At 35.5% G+C, this 21,746-nt stretch overlaps 1 protein-coding gene and 1 pseudogene across 5 annotated transcripts in view; one reads left to right on the top strand and one right to left on the bottom strand.

Moving 5' to 3' along the window:
• LOC123787874 (glutathione S-transferase P pseudogene) overlaps positions 1 to 16,485 on the bottom strand; it is a 46,813-nt pseudogene extending 30,328 nt beyond the window's left edge.
• CNTN5 (contactin 5) overlaps positions 1 to 21,746 on the top strand; it is a 1,325,220-nt gene that overhangs the window by 831,451 nt on the left and 472,023 nt on the right. The gene's annotated exons all lie outside the window — the stretch shown is intronic.

The raw sequence follows: 21,746 nt of genomic DNA, 5'->3' as shown, positions 1-21,746 counted from the left end.
TAGCTAAATCATGGAAGGAGCAGAGATGCCCTTCAACAGACGACTGGATTAAGAAGTTGTGGTCCATATATACAATGGAATATTACTCAGCTATCGGAAAGAACGAGTTCTCAACATTTGCTGCAACATGGATGGACTGGAGGAGATAATGATAAGTGAAATAAGTCTAACAGAGAAATACAATTATCATATGATTTCTCTCATCTATGGAACATAAGAACTAGGAAGATCGGTAGGGGAAGAAAGGGATAAAGAAAGGGGGGGGTAATCAGAATGGGGAATGAAGCATGAGAGACTATGGACTCTGAAAAACAAACTGAGGGCTTCAGAGGGGAGGGGGGTGGGGGAATGGGATAGACTGGTGATGGTTAGTAAGGAGGGCACGTATTGCATGGTGCACTGGGTGTTATACGCAACTAATGAATCATCGAACTTTACATCAGAAACCAGGGATGTACTGCATGGTGACTAACAGAATATAATAAAAAAACATTAAAAGAAAAGAAATCTTTACAAATCCCCACCCCCCGCCAAAAAAATAGCTGTCAACCTAGAATTGTATGCTCAGAAAAATGATCTGTCAAGAGCGGAGTTTTAAAAAAGACTTTGCAACTAAACATAACTACCTACTGTTTACTTGTGGGCTGCACCCACTAACTTCCTTCCAAAAAGTACAGTATGAAAAGAGGAGGTAAAATGCCTAACTTTACAGAGGAAAAGCCTGACAAACACTACCTCAACCAGGAGATCAAAGGCAACAGCAGTGAAAAGTCATGGTGATAACATGTACACTTGACATGCTGTGATCAAATGGCAATTTAGCGTTGTGGTCTCCTTCCTCAAAACCCATAACCCCATCTTGAAATGAGAAAAACATCAGACAAATCCCAATTGAGGGACATTCTTAAAATACCTGACCCATGTTCTTCAAAATTGTCAAGGCCATCAAAAAACGAAAGTCTGAAAAATTCTCAAAGCCAAGAGGAGCATAAGGAGACACGACAACAATGTAATGTGGTGTCCTGGATGGAGTCTTGGAACAGGAAAAGCACATTAAGTAAAAACTAAGAAAATCTTTTAAAAATATGGATTTTACTTAATAATAATTTACAAATATTAGTTCATTAAGGGTGAAAGCATATCATACCTATGTCAGATACTGATAATACTGAGCACGAAATATATGGAAATATATGGAAACTTTCTTTGCAAGCATCTCAACTTTTCTGTAAGTTTCAAAGTGTTCTAAAATAATTTTTAAAAATAATTTTTAAAAATGAAATTATATATATATATATATATATATGCTAAATACATAGTATGGGCATTAAGTGCTATGTTCAGAGGAGGACTAATCTTTCCAGCTGGCAGTACTGGCAAAATTTACCAGAGATGTTGAGGACTGAGCTCAGCATTAGAAGCTGTAAGTTAACCACCTCACAGGGATTTCCATTGTAACAGCTCTTCCATTTAGTAACTCTTGACCATCGGAAGTCTGTTAGGTACCACATTTTCATTGTGGCATTTCTAATATGAGCAAGGAATGTTAAGGTGCCACTTTTCTGTCCTAACTACATATCAAGACACTCTTATGAAAAATAGAAGTCACACTTACTTGGCATTATTATAATATTGCAACCTAACAAGTGAATATGAAAATAAAAGCTGGATAATGTGGACTACATCAAGAAAGATGCTGAAATTAGTTATTTCTCTTCTGACCGAAACTTAAGAAAATTTAGCAAAAATAATACTCTTTGCTTATTGATAGCATTACACTAATATATTGCTTTATTCAACAAACATTTATTGAGCACCCACCATATGTCTGAAAGGGTATAGAGCAGATAATAAGATAACTGAGGAATCTCTCACAAGCACTAGCTCCAGTGTTGTCAGCAGTGTGTTGCAGTAAGGACACAATGAGACATTGACCAACACACTAGATTCTTTTTGGTTCATAAATAGCTTGGATCTGATGATTTGTCTTCACTAAAATGACAATATGCTAGTATATATTCTGATAATATAATTAGCACCATTCTTTTCATTTCATCACATTAAACTATCCAATATCCCATTGTTTTTACATGTTTCTCTGGCATATAATTGTGTGTATGCATATAAAAATATTTATATATAAAGATTTTGTAATTTACTTAGCTAGAGCAGATACTACATTTTTAGAAATTATGTCTGGCTTTACACAATTTAAATATTTGAGGCTAAGGAGTTTCAGGCACTATTTTTACTAAAATAGTTTCAGGCACTGACTCTCTATAGTCGGTTAAGCAACTGCTCAGGTCACAATCCCAGAGTCCAGGCTCAGCAGGAAGTCTGCCTCTCCTTCTGCCTCTGCTTCTCTCCCCCCCGCCCACCTCAGATACATAAATAAAATCTTAAAAAAATAAATAATAAATATATAAATAAAATGGTTTCACAATCACAATAGAATGCCAAAACCTGCCATTTATAAGAAAGACGGAAAATTATGAGGAGTAAACACGCAGAATTAAAGGTGCCGACTGAAGAGAAAGACAAGGAGATGAAAATGAGAGAGAAAATTACTGATAAGAAGGAGACAGTTTATCTAAGAACCAAAGAGAAATCAAAACGAAAACTGAAATGATTATCTCAGACAAACTGAGGTAAGCTTCTAAATTGAACAAAAGGAGCTAAATATGTAGATCATATTGGGTTCATAATATTCTGTGGAAAATAATGAATAAAGATCTATAATTTGACACATCATGGCAATTTTAATAACAACGATGAAGCTATAACTATTTCATTGAAAAAAATTTTAAAAATCCATTTGACCCCAGTCTTTTCTTCTACACACTAAATGCTAAATAATAATGAATAATGTCCCACTTTTTGAGGAAAGTATGAACAAAGAAATATAAATTATGGAAGTTGATATTCATATCTGAATGTGACAACAGGATACCGCTGTTGTGAAAAGTTCTAAGAAGAGATATCACATACATGCATTTGAAGATCAAGAGAAGAATAATAACTTAAAATTCAAAGATGTTGAAATTTTGCTCTGAGGTGGTGAATATTTCTTTCTAAAGCTGGTTAATCATAAAGGTTAAGTAAGGAAGAACAATGTTAAAAATGTTTAAAGCAGAGATACCTAACATAAATGCACAATAACTTAATAAAAACAGTTTTGGCTCTAAACCAGATTTTATTAATAATGTTGAGAAAGGAAATTAATAGTGATGATTTAAAAGTTTTCTAAGACCCTCCTTTTGGACGGAGAAGAGATTAAAAAGTTGTCACACTGTTCTCCATTAATAAAAATGTAATTATATATTTTTTTGAAAAACATAAGATTTTTAAAAGAACAGAGCTGACAGTTAATGGAACTAGCCTGATATAACTTTATATGTATATGTATATATTATATCAAAGTTAAGACAAAGTATTCTATGTTAAAACTAACAGAGAAAAGGAATCAATATAAAAGTTTAAAATGAAAAAGAAAATCAGATATATCATCTGTGACAATAAGTATAAACACATTAAATTACCCTATCAGAATTCAAGGAATATCAGATTATTAATATATATAAATAGTTTAAATTTCCATTTTATGCATGTGCATGTGTGCATGCACACACACACACCCAGAGACACAAGAACAGATTATATATAAAAGAATAGGCAAGGGGTGCCTGGGTGGCTCAGTCAATTAAGTGTCCAACTCTTGCTTTTGGCTCAGATCATGATCTCAGGGTCATGATATCTAGCTCTGAGTGGGCTCCATGAGGAGTCTACTTGAGATTCTTTCCCTTTCCCTCCCCTGCTGCTCCTCCCCCTGCTTGTACTCTCTCTCTAAAATAGAGAGATAATAGATAGATGATGATAGATAATAGATAGATGATAGATAGATAGACAAATGATAGGTAGATAATAAGATCTTTTTTAAGAAAATTAGAAATAGAATAAAAGAATAGACAAAATATGTTCTAAAAAATACAGCAGTTTTGGTTAATAGTAATGTTAGACAAACTACAATCAAAAGGATCAACATTCATTCATTGGGGTCTCATTATGTGCCAAGTATTCTTTTTGATGCATGGGATATAGCACTAAATAACAGATTTGATGCTTGCCCTTGTGAAGCTTCTTGAAGGATCCAAGTATTTAGTGGATGATGCACAAAGTTATGTACAGTTAAGATAAAGGAAAGTAATATTCAGTGTGTATGCATACAGTATTGGAAGAGTGGCTTTGTGTGGAGTCATGGCTGAAGAAGTGGTATTTAAATTAACACTTAAAAAATTAAAACTTCATTGGAAAAGTGTCTGTTCATATCTTCTGCTCACTTTTTTATTTGATTATTTTTTTCTTGGGTATTGAGTTTAATGAAGACATACAAATGGCTAAGAGACACATGAAAAAAGGTTCAACATCATTAGCCATCAGGGAAATTCAAATCAAAACCACATTGAGATACCACCTTACACCAGTTAGAATGGCAAAAATTGACAAGGCAAGAAACAACAAATGTTGGAGAGGATGTGCAGAAAGGGGAACCTGTAAGAGACGAACCTCTTACACTGTTGGTGGGAATGCGAGTTTGTACAGCCACTGTAGAAAGAGTGTGGAGGTTCCTCAAAAAGTTAAAAATAGACCTACCCTATGACCCAGCCATTGCACTACTGGGTATTTACCCCAAAGATACAGATGTAGTGAAAAGAAGGGCCATAAGACACCCCAATGTTCATAGCAGCATTGTCCACACAATGTTCATAGCAGCATTGTCCACAATAACCAAACCGTGGAAGGAGCCGAGCTGCCCTTCAACAGATGAATGGATAAGGAAGATGTGGTCCATATATACAATGCAATATTACTCAGCCATCAGAAAGAATGATTACCCAACAGTTGCGTCAATATGTATAGGACTGGAGGAGATAATGCTAAGTAAAATAAGTCAAGCAGAGAAAAACAATTATCATATGGTTTCACTCATTTGTGGAACATAAGAAATAGCAGGGAGATAGGAGAAGGAAGGGAATAATGAAGGGGGGGTAAACAGAGGGGGAAATGAACCAGGGGAGACTATGGACTCTGGGAAGCAAACTGAAGATCTGGGGCGGGGGGGATGGGTTAGCCTAGTGAAGGGTACTAAGGAGGGCACGAATTGCATGGAGCACTGGGCATTATATGCAAACAATGAATCATGGAACACTACATCAAAAACTAATGATGTACTGTATGGTGAATAACATAACATAATTTAAAAAATTAAAGATTCAAATCACATATACTAGCATATTTATGTGTGCTTGCTGATTTGTAAATATGTAGGAATAGGTTGGTGAGAAATAGTAACATTGCAGGCAGAGAAAATAAGAGTGACGTCTCCAAGGAAGAAAGGAGATAGTAATTTTATATTGATAAAAGATACTGTTAATAATGGAAATATAAAACTTGTAAACCTTTGTGCATTAATGGTAAAATAAAGCAAACACTTTGGGATATCAAAGAGAAATTGACAAAAGATAACAGAACCGAACAAATCTATCATATATATTTTGTTTTTTTTTATATTTCTAGGAATCCAAAAATGAATTGATATTAGGAAATTTACTTAATATAACATAGCACAGAAATAAAATACATTAAAGTTTGATTTTATTATCAGATGCTATAAAGTTAATGGATTAAACTTAAATACTATATTTAATTTTAAAAACAGTTGAATGAAATATAAATTATTAGAGAAACTCTCTTAGTTTTATTTATTCTATCTAATTTGACACAATATTATCATATTTAATAGAGAAACATCCGAGGCATTTTTCAAAGAAGCAAAAATGATAATATTTCTCAATATTTTGTTGTGTATCTCAGTTTTAATCTTGAAATTATAACCAGTTTAGCAAAACAAGTGAAATATCAGAGTGTTGAAAAGTGACAAAAACAAGCAGTATTTGAGAATGTTACGTATTTATACCTAGAAAATTCAGAGTGATTAAAGATAAAAACTTACAAGACTTCAAATGGTAGCCAGACAGAAATTATAAAAGAAAGTGAAATGATGGCATGAAAAAATATATAATTCCTAGGAATATTCGCTAAAACAAAATGAAACAAAACAAAATGAAACCAATGAATGATGATTTGAAGGGCAAATTCAATATTTCCATTGTCATATATTCAGTGCTTATAAATGCCTGGAATTAGTAAGCATTTAATTTATATTTGTTGAAAGAAACTAAGTGAAAAGAATAAATGAAACTCTTGAAGCAAGGTCTGTATATTATAGGTCTTACATTCTCAGCAAGCTAGTACAGCTTAAACATAGTAGGTATTCAATTAAAGTTTATCAAAATAACTAAGAATTAATAATGCAACAAAAAAATCAATCTTCAGGGATATTCCTTTAAATCATATTACTGTTTTTATATCACTCTGTTCTCATGCTAGCCTCACTCATTCACCAAAATTTTATGTTAGTATCTCTTCACCAAAATTTTATTAATAATGTCAAAGTGTGTCTGTAGTCATTGAGGACATGGGCTCTGGAAACAGATGTTCTGCTTGGAATTCCATTTCTATTGCTTACTCCTACTACTGCATAATGTTGAGTAATTGTGCATAACTTCTATGAGTCTCAATTCCTCATTACAAAATAAATAAAAGTTTACAATAATGAATACCTAATCAAAAAGATACTTTTTGTGAGAACTAAATGAAGAAAATATATATAAAGGTTTTGGTATAGTGGTTTACAGGTATTGGGCATTCAATAGATGATATCTATCATCTTCACCATTATTATTATCTTATTTCCCTTCTCTGTATCTTTTAAAGATTTGTTTTGAGATGCCATTTGAACTATAAGCTGCAAAGATAATCACAATATTTCTGAGAACTATTATTGGTCATATCTTCTCTATTCAAGAACTTAAAATGACTTTCCTAAAACTAAACTCAGCTCACCATTTAAAGTTTATCCATTCAACAATATTTATTAGGTACCTAACACGGTGCCTTACACTTAGTAAGTGTGCAATGAATATTTGTTTAATGAAAGAAAAGCAAGAAAGAAAGGGAGAAAGAAAGAAAGAAAGAAAGAAAGAAAGAAAGAAAGAAAGAAAGAAAGAAAGAAAGAAAGAAACTGCTATTTAGTAAACATGGTGCTAGATGCTAGATACAAGGATGAGTATCCTATCTCTTCACATAAAAAAATAATAGCTAATATTTATAGTGAATTCAACTATAAGCTAAGCCCTACTGATGGATAAATTGCAAGCATTGTCTCCTATTAGTAATTTTGAAGTACTTGTTTCCTATTATACAGGTAAGAAAACTGAGGCTTAAAGAAGCTTGTCCAAGGTTATATGGCAAAAAGTGGAAGAAACAGACTCCACATTCATACCTTTCTAATTGTAGAGGTTAAGCTCTTCTACTTTGCAAATATCCTACTCCTCTGTAATGACTTGAACAGGCTGAATAGAAAAGTCATTGAGGGGCGCAGTCCTTAAGCGTCTGCCTTTGGCTCAGGGCATGATCCTGGATCCCTGGGATCGAGCCCCGCATCAGGCTCCTCTGCTGGAAGCCTGCTTCTTCCTCTCCCACTCCCCCTGCTGTGCTCCCTCTCTTGCTGGCTGTCTCTCTGTCAAGTAAATAAATAAAATCTTAAAAAAAAAAAAGAAAGAAAAGAAAAGTCATTGGCTCGCTAACAGTCAGATATTATCTATTAAGCCTTTCTAGCCCTCCTAATTCCAGTGGACTAAACCAGAGGTCAGCAAAATATAAGTCACAGGCTGAATCTCTGCTATTGTATAGTCCAGAAGCTAAGGATTTATTTTTACATTTTAAAATAGATAAAAAATTCAAAAGATAATAGTTTGTAACATGAAAATTATATGACAGTACCAATTTAACATCCTCATTTTGCCTTTTGTCCTGCAAAGCCTCAAATATTTACTATCTGACCCTTTTCACAAATGTCTGCCTAGCCTTAAACTAGACTACGTGAAATGCCCTCAGGAATGTGGGCAATGCATATACCACACCTGATTTATTAAAAAAAAAATGTACCACGAGCAAATAGACCCTATGAATCAACTCTATGAAATCTCTGGGAAGTGTTTTACTGTACTTCAATGAAAGAGAGCTAGAACAACTACAAAACAAAAACAAAAATTACAAGACTACTAGTATATTGAACTGATCTTTAGTGTGACAACCGATTTCATTCTCTGAAGAATTTCTTCATTTAATTGATGAAAATTTCCACACACAAGTTTTTTAATAAATGATTTAAATGTGTATTCTGCTTTCCAAAAAACCTTTTATCTAGTTTCATGGTTAAAAGTCACATAGGAAGAGTGTTTGAGATTTACAGAGGTGAGCTCTATAACAACTGCCTTTTTAAATGTGTATTATTCATTCATTCGACCAATACTGAGCAATGGACTAACATAGGTGATCTATGGCCAAAAACTTGGTTTCTGACCTGGAATAACCTGTAGCTTATTTTTTTTTCGTCATTGACAAACTGTACAATATGTGAGTTGCTGTACACAATAAACTGAATCTTCCCTAAAATTTGAGTATTACCCAAGGACCACTTTACATATTAGTTCAGCCTAAGTGAAGATCATGGATTAAAATTTGCTGAGATAATTGAATGCTAGAGAAGGGGGGGAAGTTGCTACAAGGGCAGAGGGGAGAGATTTGCTCTAAAGCAAGACATGGGGTTTTTTTTAGCTAAGATCTAAGATAGATTGAAAATTGATCACTAATCATCTGTGTTATGAAATAAACAACTTCCTTAGATTTTTTAATTAAACAGGTATAAATTATTCAGATAAAACTGTTGATGTCATAACTTGTAAAAGAAAAAATGCAAATCTCTGGTACTTGATTTAACTCTACAACAGCAAATGAGCTAAGGGAATCAAGAAAGCAAGCAATTTACATCTTAAAGCATTTGATAAGGGGGCCAAGATTATTCCAAGTGTTCTGTAAAACACACAGCAGTTGAAAACAAATTTGGAAGAGCAAAACACTCAAACACACATATTAGTTAATTATCAAAAGTACTGATAAAACCAAAGTAAAAATCAAAAGAGCAATACAGACATTCTCATGCAATTTAGGACTGGGTTGAATTTGGGAGAGGAAAACATATTTTTCTAAAATATATAGTGCTCAGATTCAACAGTATAATTTTACACTCAGAGTCAAGGAAATTTCTTAAAAATCTACTCACCAGTTAATTATATGTTTTCATTAGAGATATGAAAAAGAAATAATTGTGTTGGCCAGAGGAACTATTCTAAGTAGAAGCTAGTGGAGCTAAAAAATGCCTTGGAGGAGTAGAAAGATATGCATGGAGGGAAGTTTCTCTGTAAAAAACATGGTAGTGTCCCAGAAATTCCAGATATTAATTGAAATAAATTAGATTTTTAAAATTAGAGCCACCATGAGTTCACAAAAAGTAGAAGAGCAAGACATTTCTGTAAACTTAAGTTCTGCTTTAGTTTTTCGAATGACAAAGAACCATCTGGTGGCTTGGCAGTATTATTGCATTCTAATGTTCTCTGCATTGCAATAGGAGGGAAATCATTGTCCAATGGTCAATCATTTTGCAAAAAGTGCAACCATGGAATAATCTCACTCATTATTATCTCCTACAATGATCAAGTCTACATATATACATTAAAAATATTACATATTTTAAAACACATATTGTCTATTATGTATCAGACACTATATAAAAGGCTTTAAAACACAATTCATTGTGATTTGAATATAAAGTATCCTAATGTATAATTGACAAATTTTCTTAATTATCAGTGATTATTCATCTCAGCAGCTTTTTTCCTATGTTCCTTTTCCTTAGATAAATCATCATAAAACTACATAAAAGTGTAGCCTTGAAAATAAATGTCATACAATTTTTCTGCTGATAACAATGTTTTCCTATTTCAGTTTATCAAGTCAATTATCAAAATATAACTAAAACATAAAATCTGTTTCATTTGTTGTTCATTTTAGTAATGGATATTAGGAATATTTCATATATATATTTAACATTTATATTAATTGCATAATTATGTTTGAAGATTGAAATAAATTCTGAATAATAGGTCATATGTAATTACATTAGAATTGGTTCTGAATGATAGCTTAAAGTTAGAATCATAGACAGTGAGTTAAAATCATCAAATGTTTAGCGTTTAGAGATTATCTAGTCAAAGCTTGAAAAACTGTTCTCATTTGAGCTAAATATGGTTATATAAGCATTTCTTCTGGCCTTCACCATGTATATTAAAACACATAAATGCCTTTGTATGAGGCAGACTCTCTCCAGTTTACCTTAGTTCCCACTACAATTGTAACACTTGCACCTCCGCAGGCACATGGTTTGTTTCTCTTGAGTGACCAAATTCCCTAATTTATACATGAAGAAAAAAACAGGTAGAGTAAACTTTTGATACAAATTGCAGGGCTAACTAGAAGAGTTAAAACTAGAATTAGTGTCTAATGATTTTCATAACAGTATTTTTATAACATTAATAATAATGATAATCATTTCCATCTATTTCATTGTGCCATTTGTTGTACTAACTTATATGTATATATATAATATTTATGTCTTACAAAATTTTATGAGATAGAGAGAAGAGGCACAATGGTGGAGGTGTAGGGGTCATATTTCAACCTGTCCCTGGAATTCAGCTGGATAGCTAACAAACCATTCTGAATAACCATGAAATCAGCCTGAGATGTAAGAATTTATATCTGGATCTCTACAAACAGAAAATATCAGGCAGTTGTGAGATATGAATGGTGGAACCACGATTTTGTGGGCAGATATTGGAAAATAAACAGGAGGAGGGAGCTGCCATAAGTTGACACCAGGAAGGTGATATAACACCAGAGTGACAAAGCTTCCTGTTCTGAAGACTAGGTATAGTCTCACAGACCAGTAGCAGCAGTGAAAGGACTTTAGTGCAGTTCCCTGACAGGATCCAGGAGCTGAGGATGAGCATGTGCAAACCAGAGCAGCTCACTGTTTTAGAAGCACAAAAGGTAGAGACACTCCTGGCCCAGGGATCGACCTCTGGGAGAGTTCCTATGGGGTGCACCACTGGGGAGCCTGTAGTTTTTAGCAGCACAGACAGAAACAGAGACTATGTGTCATGAAGAGCTCAGTGAAGAGCAGACTATAATTTCTCTGCTCTGGGACAGAGGTTTGGATGCAGTCATTTCTGCTCTGACTCTCAGAAAAGATGGAAAAGATACAGAAAGCCACCAGAGAACAAAAGCTCAAAAAACAGTTTTCCACCCCCACAACAGGAGGCAGCGCAACTCTGCCCAAGCAGGGTTACTTGAGTAACAGGATGGCAGGCCCCTCCCCCAGAAGACAGGCTGGAAGAACAAGAGAATGACAACCCTAGGGTCCCTATAAAACAGGTGCATCTTGCTTGGATCATGGTTAATACTTTGGACTCTGTACATTCCCTCAACCACCCCTCAACAGAATGACTAAGAGGAGGAACGTCCAACAAAGAAAAGAATCAGAGTCTATGGCCTCTGCCACAGACCTAATGGATATGGATATAAGCAAGACATCAGAAATAGACTTCAGAGTAGCAATTATGAAGTCAGTATCTAGGGTTGAGAAAATATTTAGTAATAATATAGAATCTCTAAGGGCAGAAATGAGATCTACTTAGGTCAACCTTAAAAATGCTATGAGTGAGATGCAATCTAAACTGGATACTCTGACAACGAGGGTAAATGAGGCTGAAGAACAAATTAGTGAGCTAGAAGATAAGATGATAGAAAAGAAGAAAACCAAGGAGATCTAGGAAAAACAGATTAAAGCACAAGAGATCAGACTGAGAGAGGTTAATGATGCCATGAAATGTTCCAATGTCAGAATTATTGGGATCTCTGAGGGAGTGGAGAGAGAGGACTAGAAGATATATTTGAGCAAATCATAACTGAGAACTTCCCTACTCTGGGGAAAGAAACAAGGATTCCAGTCCAAGAGGCAGAGAAGACCCCTACTGAGATAAAAGAGAACATATCAAGACCTTGACATGTAATAGTAAAACTCACAAATCTTAGAATGAAGGAAACAATTCTGAAAGCAGCTAGGGAGTAGAGATTTCTTATGTAGAGAGGGAGGAACATCAGAATAATGTCAGACCTTTCCACAGAGATCTGGCAAGCCAGAAAAGGCTGGCAAGACATATCCAGGGTACTAAATGAAAAGAACATGCAGCCAAGAATACTTTATCCAGCAAGGCTGTCATTCAGAATGGGTAGAGAGACAAGGAGTTTCTAGGACCAGCAGAAACTGAAAGAATATGTGATCACCTGGAAAAAATATTTTGGGGGGGTATAAAAGAAGAAAGACCCCAAGAGTATTATAGACCAGAAATTTACAGAGACAATCTATAGAAACAGGGACATCACAGGAAACAAGATGGCACTAAAATCATATCTTTCAATAGTCATTCTCAACATGAACAGCCTAAATGTTCCCAGGAAAGGGCGCAGGGTTGCAGATTGGATAAAAAGACATGACCCATACATATGCTCTCTACAAGAGACTCATTTTGAACCTAAAGATACATTCAGACTGAAAGTGGGGGGATGGAGAATAGTTTTTTCATGCCAACGGTACTCAAAAGAAAGCTGGGGTAGCAATTCTCAAATCAGCCAAATCGGATTTTAAGCTAATGACTGTAGTAAGAGATACAGAGGGACACTATATCATTCTTAAAGGCTCGATCCAACAAGTAGATCTAACAATTGTAAATGTCAATGCCCCCAACATGGGAGTAACCAACTACATAAGCCAGCTGTTCACCAAAATGAAAGATCATATTAATAATAATACATTAATAGTAGGAGACCTCAACACTCCACTCTCAGCAATAGCCAGATCATCTGAGCAGAAGATCAACAAAGAAACAAGAGCTTTGAATGACACACCAGACCAGATGGACTTCATAGATGTGTACAGAACATTCTACCCTAAAACAACAGAATACTCATTCTTCTCAAATACACATGGAACTTTCTCCAGAATAGACCAATACTGGGTCACAAATCAGGTTTCAACTGGTACCAAAAGACTGAGATTATTCCCCGCATATTTTCAGACCACAATGTTTTGAAACTGGAACTCAATCACAAGAAGCAATTTGGAATGAATTCAAACACTTGGAAGATGAAGACCATCCTGCTTAAGAATATTTGGGTAAACCAGGAAATTAAAGACCTTAATTCATGGAAACCAATGAGCATGAAAACATATAGGTCCAGAAACTGACAATCTGAATAGACCAATAATCAGTAATGAAATTGAAGCAGTAATCAAAAACCTTCCAAAAAACAAAAACAAAAAAAAACCACAAGAGTCCAGGGCCAGATGGATTCCCAGGGGAATTCTGCCAAACATTTAAAGAAGAAATAATACCTATTCTTCTGAAACTGTCTCAAGAAATAGAAACAGAAGGAAAACTTCTGAACTTGTTCTATGAGACCAGCATCACCTTGATCCCAAAACCAGACAAAGACCCCATCAAAAAGGGGAATTACAGAACAATATTCCTGATGAATATGGATGCCAAGATACTCAACAAGATCCTAGCCTATAGGATCCAACAGTACATTAAAATAATTATCCATCATGACCAGATGAGATTTATTCCTGGGATGCAAGGGTGGTTCCCCATTCGCAAATCAATCAATGTGATAGAACACATTAATAAAAGAAAAGAGAAGAACCATATGATCCTCAATCGATACAGAAAAAAGCATTTAACAAAATACAGCATCCTTTCCTGATTAAAACTCTTCAGAATATAGGGGTAGAGGAAACATTCCTCAATTTCATTAAAAAAAAATCTATGAAAAGTACACAGCAAATATCATTCTCAGGGGAAAAGCTGAGAGCTTTTCCTTTAAGATCAGGAACACAACAAGGATTCCCACTCTTGCCACTATTGTTCAACACAATACCATAAGTCCTAGCATCAGCAATCAGACAACAAAAAGAAATAAAATATATTTAAATTGGCAAAGAAGTCACACTCTCTCTCTTCACAGATGAGAAAACCCAAAAGACTCCACCCCCAAATTACTAGAACTCATACAGCAATTCAGGAATGTGGCAGAATACAAAATCAATGCACAGAAATCAGTTGATTTTCTATACACTAACAAGGTAACTGCAGAAAGAGAAATTAGGGAATCAATTCCATTTATAATAGCACCAAAAACTGTAAAATACCTAGGATAAACCTAACCAAAGAGGTAAAGGATCTGCACTCCAGAAACTACAGAACACTTATGCAAGAAATTGAAGAAGGCACAAAAAGATGGAAAAACATTCCTTGCTCATGGATTGGAAGAATAAACATTGTTAAAATGTTTATGCTGCCTAGAACAATCTACACTTTCAACACCATCCCAATCAAACTACCAAGGGTAATTTTCAAAGAGCTGGAACAAACCATCTTAAAATTCGTGTGGAACCAGAAAAGACTCTGTATTGCCAAGGAAATGTTGAAAAAGAAAAACAAAGCTGGAGGCATCACGTTACCTGATTTCATGCTTATTACAAAGCTGTGATCACCAAGACAACATGGTACTGGCACAAAAAAAGGATACATAGATCAGTGTAACAGAATAGACTCCAGCATTGGACCCTCAACTCTACAGTCAACTAATCTTTGACAAAGGAGGAAAGAATATCCAGTGGAAAAAAGACAGCCCCTTCAATAAGTGGTGCTGGGAAAATTGGACAGCTATATATGGAAGAATGAAACTTGACCATTCTCTTACACCATACACAAAGATAAACTCAAAATGGATGAAAGACCTCATTGTGGAACAGGAATCCATCAAAATCCTAGAGAATGTAGGCAGTAACCTCTTCAACATCAGCCACAGTAACTTCTTTCATGACACGTCTTCAAAGACAAGGGAAAGAAAAGCAAAAATGAACTTTTGGGACTTCATCAAGATAAAAAGCTTCTGCACAACAAAGAAAACAGTCAACAAAACTAAGAGGCAACCCATGGAATGGGAGAAGATTTTGCAAATGACATTACAGATAAAAGTCTGGTATCGAAGATCTATAAGGAAACACGAGAGACTATGGACTCTAGGAAACTATCTGAAGGTTTCAGAATGGAGGATGGAGGGGGGATGAGGTAGCCCTGTGATGGGTATTAAGAAGGGCATGTGTTGCAATGAGCACTGGGTGTTATACACAAATAATGAATCATGGAACACTACATCAAAAACTAATGATGTACTGTATGGTGACTAACATAATAGAAGAAGAAGAAGAAGAAGAAGAAGAAGAAGAAGAAGAAGAAGAAGAAGAAGAAGAAGAAGAAGAAGAAGAAGAAGAAGAAGGAGAAGAAGAAGGAGAAGAGGAAGAGGAAGAATTACTACACATGCCATCAAAAAAAAAAAAACCTTTATGACATAGACTTTTTAACATTTTCATTTTACCAACGAGGAAGCTGAGATGCAAGGGGTGAAATAGCTCATCTAAATTCACCACTCTGCTGATATTCCCCTCCACCACCTCCAGCATAAATTCAGTCCCACCTGCTGAGGGCAGTTCACTCCAATGCTGTCCACCTAGCCTGCTTGCTTCACATCCCACACGTCTTCTTGCTGGCATGACTGCCTTTCTTGGTCAAGCCCCGCTCAGTCCCAGTGTGACAAGACCCTCCCCCAGAAGACCAGCACAAGTCGCCCTGCATACTATGTCCTTAAATTTGGAGTTTTAAAAGCCCACATATGTGGTTGTAATAAAGCCTGGAGTGCACAGCTCCAGGTGAGAAGGCAGGCAAACAACAGAGAGACAGACAGTATGAAAATGGCAATCTGAAAAATGTTTGAGATGCATGGGGGGGGATATTTTGTTCTTTTAGGAGTGTTTCCCTCAGAGCAACAAGCACAGAGATCCATCTCCAGGGACAATGGAGATGGTTGGTATTATTTCCCTTCCTCACCCCTCAGTGTAAACACAGAATTACCTTTAGTAAACAGCACAGCACCAAGATTGGCTACCTAACCTATTTACAAGTCCCACCTCCCTGCCTTCTGCTGGTGCTGCCCTTCTGGGCTGGTGCCTCCGTCCCAGCACAGCAGGCTTCTTACACAGAAGAACAGCAAAAACCCTCACTCACACCACATCTTCCATCCAGAGAGTTCTGCAGGGCTTCAGTTCTAGTGGAAGTAGCATCAGGTCTCATTTAACAAGCAGACTAGAGCACACCTAATTAAAACTCACCATGCACTGCCCAGAGTCCAAACACTGCCCATTGAAGGCAAGGAGAGCCTCCTCAGGCCACTGACCTGAAACATAGCATCCAAAACAGCAATGGAGTGAATGCAGCACACACCAGAAACACTCCATGAATCATCAGGCTCTGGACACTTTCTGACCTCTTCTTTTAAAGCCATTACTCTCAGGAGAATGAAACATAACAGGCAGGATGCCTGGGTAGCTCAGTCAGTTAAATGTCTGCCTTCAGATCAGGTCATGATCTCAGGGTCCTGGGATCAAGCCCCGCATCTGGATCCTTGCTCGGCAGGGAGCCTGCTTCTCCCTCTCCCTCTCCCTGCCCTTCCCCTTCCTCAAGCTCTCTCTCTCTCTCTCTGTCAAATAAATAAATAAATCTTAAGACAAAAAAGAAACATACTGGTTTTTCTAACATACAGAAGAAGCCAGAGAATTAGACAAAATGCCAAGATGGAGGAATTCATTTTAAGTGAAATGACAAGATAAGGTCATGGCAGAGATCTAAGTGAAACAGATATAAGTAATATGCGTGGATGTAGCATTTAAATCAGCAATCATAAAGACACTCACTGGGCTTGAGAAAGGAATGGAAGACCTTAGGGAGGTCCTACTGCAGAGATAAAAGAGTTAAAAAACAGTCAGAAATGAAAAATGTGATAACTGAGATTCAAAACAGATTGGGTGTAATGGCCACAAGGATGAATCAGAGGAATGAGTAAGTGATATAGAAGATAAAATAATAGTAAATAATAATAAGGGATAATAATATTAAAAATAGTAAGAGTTAAAAATCAGAAATGAAAAATGTGGTAACTGAGATTCAAAACAGACTGGATGTGATGACCACAAAGATGAAAGAAGTACAGGGATAAATAAGTGACATAGAAGATAAACTTATGGAAAATAATGAAGCTGAACAAAAGAGAAATTAGAATTATAGAACATGAGAATAGACTTAAGGACCTCAGTGACTCCACCAAACATAATATTTATATCATATGAGTGCCAGAAGAAAAACAGAAAGAAAGGGGGCAGAATATCATTTGAGGAAATCATAGCTGAAAACTTCCCTAATTTGGAAGAGGAAACAGATATCCAGATCCAGGAGGCACAGAGACTCCCATCAAAATCAACAAAAGCAGGCCAACACCAAGATATATTTTAATTAAAGTTGCAAAATATAGAGATAAAGAAAAACCCTAAAAGAGGCAAGAGAAAAGAAGACCCTAACTTACAAAGGAAACCCATAAGACTAGCTGCAGATCTCTCAACAGAAACTTGGCAAGCCAGAAGAGAGTGGCATAATATTTCACTGTGATGAATGGGAAAAATCTGCAACCAAGAATACTCGATCTAGTAAGGCTATCATTCAGAACAGAAGGAGTGATAAAGTTTCCCAAACAAAACCTGAAGGAGTTCACGACCACTAAACTAGCCCTGTAAGAAATATTAAAGGGGACTCTCTGAATATAAAGAAAAGAACAAAAATGACCATATCAAAAAAAGAACAGGGAAAATATACAGAAAAATGACCAAATGAGTAATAAAATGGCACTAAATGTATATTTATCAATGATTATTCTGAATGTAAATGGGCCAAATAGTCCAATAAAAGACATAAGATGTCAGAATGGCTTAAAAACCAGACCTACAAAATATTCATTTTAGACCTAAACACACCAGCAGAATGAGAGTGAGAGGAAGAAGAAATATTTATCATGCAAATGGATAATAATAATAATAATAATAATAATAATAATAATAATAATATTAACAGAGCAGCAGTACTTATGTCATATAAAGATTTTAAACCGAAGACATCACAAGAGATGAAGAAGGGCACTAGACCATAATAAATGCGATAACCAACAGCAAGCTCAAACCATTATAAATACATATGCACCCAACATGGGAGAACCCAAATATACAAAACAATTAATAACAAACATAAAGGAATTCATTGATAATAATGCAATAATAGTAGGGGACTTTAACACCCCACTTGCAGCAATGGACAGTTAGATCCTTCAAGCGGAAAATCAACAAGGAAAGAATGGCTTTGAATGATACATTGGATCAGATGGACTTCACAGATATACTCAGAACACTGCATTTTAAAACAGTAGGATACACATTCTTTTCAAGCGCACATGTGACATTCTCCAGAATAGATCACATACTGGGTCACAACTCAGTCCTCAACAAATACAGAAAGACTGAGATCATATCATGCATTTTTTCTGACCACAACACTATGAACCTTGAAGTCAACCACAAGAAAAAATTTGGAAAGGCCACATATACCTGGAGGTTAAAAAACATCCTGCTAAAGAATGAATGGGTCAACCAGGAATTTAAAGAAAGAATATAAATGTGTGTGGAGATATATATATATCTCCACACACACAAGAAAATGAAAGCACATTGGTTCAAACTGTTGGGAGGCTGCAAAAGTAGTCTTAAGAGGGAAGTATGTAGTAATATAGGCCTACTTCAAGAAGAAAGAAAAATCTCAAATAGGAAACCTAACTTAACACCTAAAGGAACAACAACAACAAAAAGAATAGCATATGAAGCCTAAAGCCAGCAGAGGAAGGGAAATAAAAAGATTAGAGCAGAAATAAATGATACAGAAGCAAGCAAACAAACAAAAAAGCTGAATAGATCAATGAAACCAGGAGCTGGTTCTTTGAAAGAATTATAAAATTGATAACCCACTAGTCAGGATTATCAAAAAGAAAAGAGGAAGGATCCAAATAAAATCATGAATGGAAGAGGACAGATCACAACCAACACCACAGAAATACAAACAATTTAAAGGGAATATGATGAAAAATTATATGCCAACAAATTGGACAACCTGGAAGAAATGGATATTTTCCTAGAAACATATGAACTAGCAAAACTGAAACAGGAAGAAAGAGAGAACTTGAACAGAGTGATAACCAGCATAGAAATTGAATCAGGAATACAAAAATCTCCTAACAAACAAAACTCCAGGGCCAGATGGCTTCACAGGGGAATTCTACCAAACATTTAAAGAAGAATTAATACCCATTCTTCTCAAACTGTTCCAAAAAACAGAAATGGAAGGAAAACTTTCAAACTCATTCTATGAGGCCAGCAGCACCTTGATTTCAAAACGAGAGAAAGACCTCACTAAAAAAGAGAATTGCAGGCCAATGTCCCCAATGAACATGGATGCAAACATTCTCAATAAAATTTGAGCAAATCAAATCCAATGGAACATTAAAAGAATCATTCACCAGGATCAAGTGGGATTTATTCCTGAGCTGCAGGATGGTCCAATATTTGCAAATCCATCAATTTGATACACTACATTAATAAAAGAAAGGATCAGAACCTCTCAGTAGATGTAGAAAAAGCATTTGACAAAGGACAACATCCATTCATGATAAAAACCCTCAACAAAGTAGGGTTAAAGGAAACATACCTAGACATAATAAAGGCCACATATGAAAAAACCCACAGCTAATATCATCTTCAACTGGGAAAAACAGAAATTTTCCTCTATGGTCAGGAACAAGCCAGGGATGTCCACTCTCACCACTATTATTTAACATGGTACTGGAAGCCCTAGCCTCAGCTATCAGACAACAAAAAGAAATACGAGGCATCCAAATTGGCAAGGAAGAAGTCAAACTTTCATTATTCACAGATGACATGATAGCTGCTAGAACTGATACACAAATTCAGTAAAGCCAAAGGATACAAACTCGATGTACAGAAATCGGTTGCATTACTATACACCAATTAGGAAGCAGCAGAAAGAGAAATCAAGGAATCAGTCCCATTTACAACTGCACCAAAAACCACAAGATACCCAGGAATAAACCTAACCAAAGAGGTGAAAGATCTGTACTCTGAAAACTAAAGAACACTTATGACAGAATTTGAAGAGGACACAAAGAAATGGAAAAGCACCCCATGCTTCTAGATTGGAAGAACAAACATGGTTAACATGTCTATACTACCCAAAACAACCTACACATTTAATGCAATCTCTATCAATATACCAACAGCATTTTCCACAGAACTAGAACAAATAATCCTAAAATTTATATGGAAGCATAGAGGACCCAAATAGCCAAAGCAACCCTGAAAAAGAAGAGCAAAGCTGGAGGTATCACAATTCCAGACTTCAAGTTATATTACAAAGCTGTAGCAATCAAGACAGTATGGTACTGACCCAAAAACAGACATATACATCAAAAGAACAGAATAGAAAGCCCGGAAATGGACCCACACCTATATGGTCAGTTATTCTTCAACAAAGCAGGAAAGAGGATCCAATGGAAAAAAAAGACAGTCTCTTCCATGAATGGTGTTGGGAAAACTGGACAGCAACATGCAAAAGAATGAAATTAGACCACATTTTTACACTATACACAAAAATTAATTCAGAGTGGATTAAAGGCCTCAGTGTGAGACAGGAAACCATTAAAATTCTAGTGAAGAACACAGGCAGTAACCTCTTTGACATTAGCCTTAACATCATCTTACTAGATAGGTCTCTTGAGGCAGGGAAACAAAAGCAAAAATATACCGTTGGGACTTCATCAAGATAAAAAGCTTCTGCGCAGTGAAGGAAACAATCAACAAAACTAAAAGACAACCTTTGAAATGGTAGAAGATATTTGCAAATGACATAACTGATAAAGGGTTAGTATCTAAAATGCATAAAGAATTTATAAAACTCAACACCCAAAAGAACAAATAATCCAGTTAAAAAATAAAGTGAAGACATGAATAGACATTTTTCCTCAGAAGACATACAAATGGCTGACAGATACATGAAAAGATGCTCAGCCTCACTCATCATCAGGGAAATGCAAATCAAAACTACAATGAGATATCACCCCACATCTGTCCGGATCGCTAAAATTAACAACATGAGAAGAAACATGTGTTGGCAAATATACGGGGAAAGTAGAACCTCTTACATTATGGGTGGGAATGCAAGCTGGTACAACCACTCTGGAAAACAGTATGGAGGTTCTTCAACAAGGTAAAAATAGAAGTACCCTATAATTCATCAATTATATTACTAGGTATTTATGAAATGATACAAAAATACTAATTCAAAGAGATATAGGCACCCTAATGTTACAGCAGTATTAACAATAACCAAATTATGGAATGAGCCCAAATGTCCATTGAATTATGAATTTATGGAGAAGTTATATATATAATATATAATACATATATATTATATATATAATGGAATTTTATTCCATTCTATATTTAAAATGGAATATTACTGAGCCATCAAAAAGAATGAAATCTTGCTATTTGCAATGACATGGATGGAGCTAGAGAATATTATGTTAAGTGAAATAATCAGAAAAAGACAAATAGTATATGATTTCACTCATACGTGAAATTTAAGAAACAAAGCAAA

The sequence above is a fragment of the Ursus americanus genome, chromosome 16 (genome assembly GCF_024610735.1).
Source record: "Ursus americanus isolate L20-20 chromosome 16, mUrsAme1.1.p, whole genome shotgun sequence".
In the NCBI taxonomy this organism is placed as follows: Eukaryota; Metazoa; Chordata; class Mammalia; order Carnivora; family Ursidae; genus Ursus; species Ursus americanus.
Note: the sequence above shows the minus strand (reverse complement) of the source record. Positions and strands in the feature narration are given on the sequence as shown.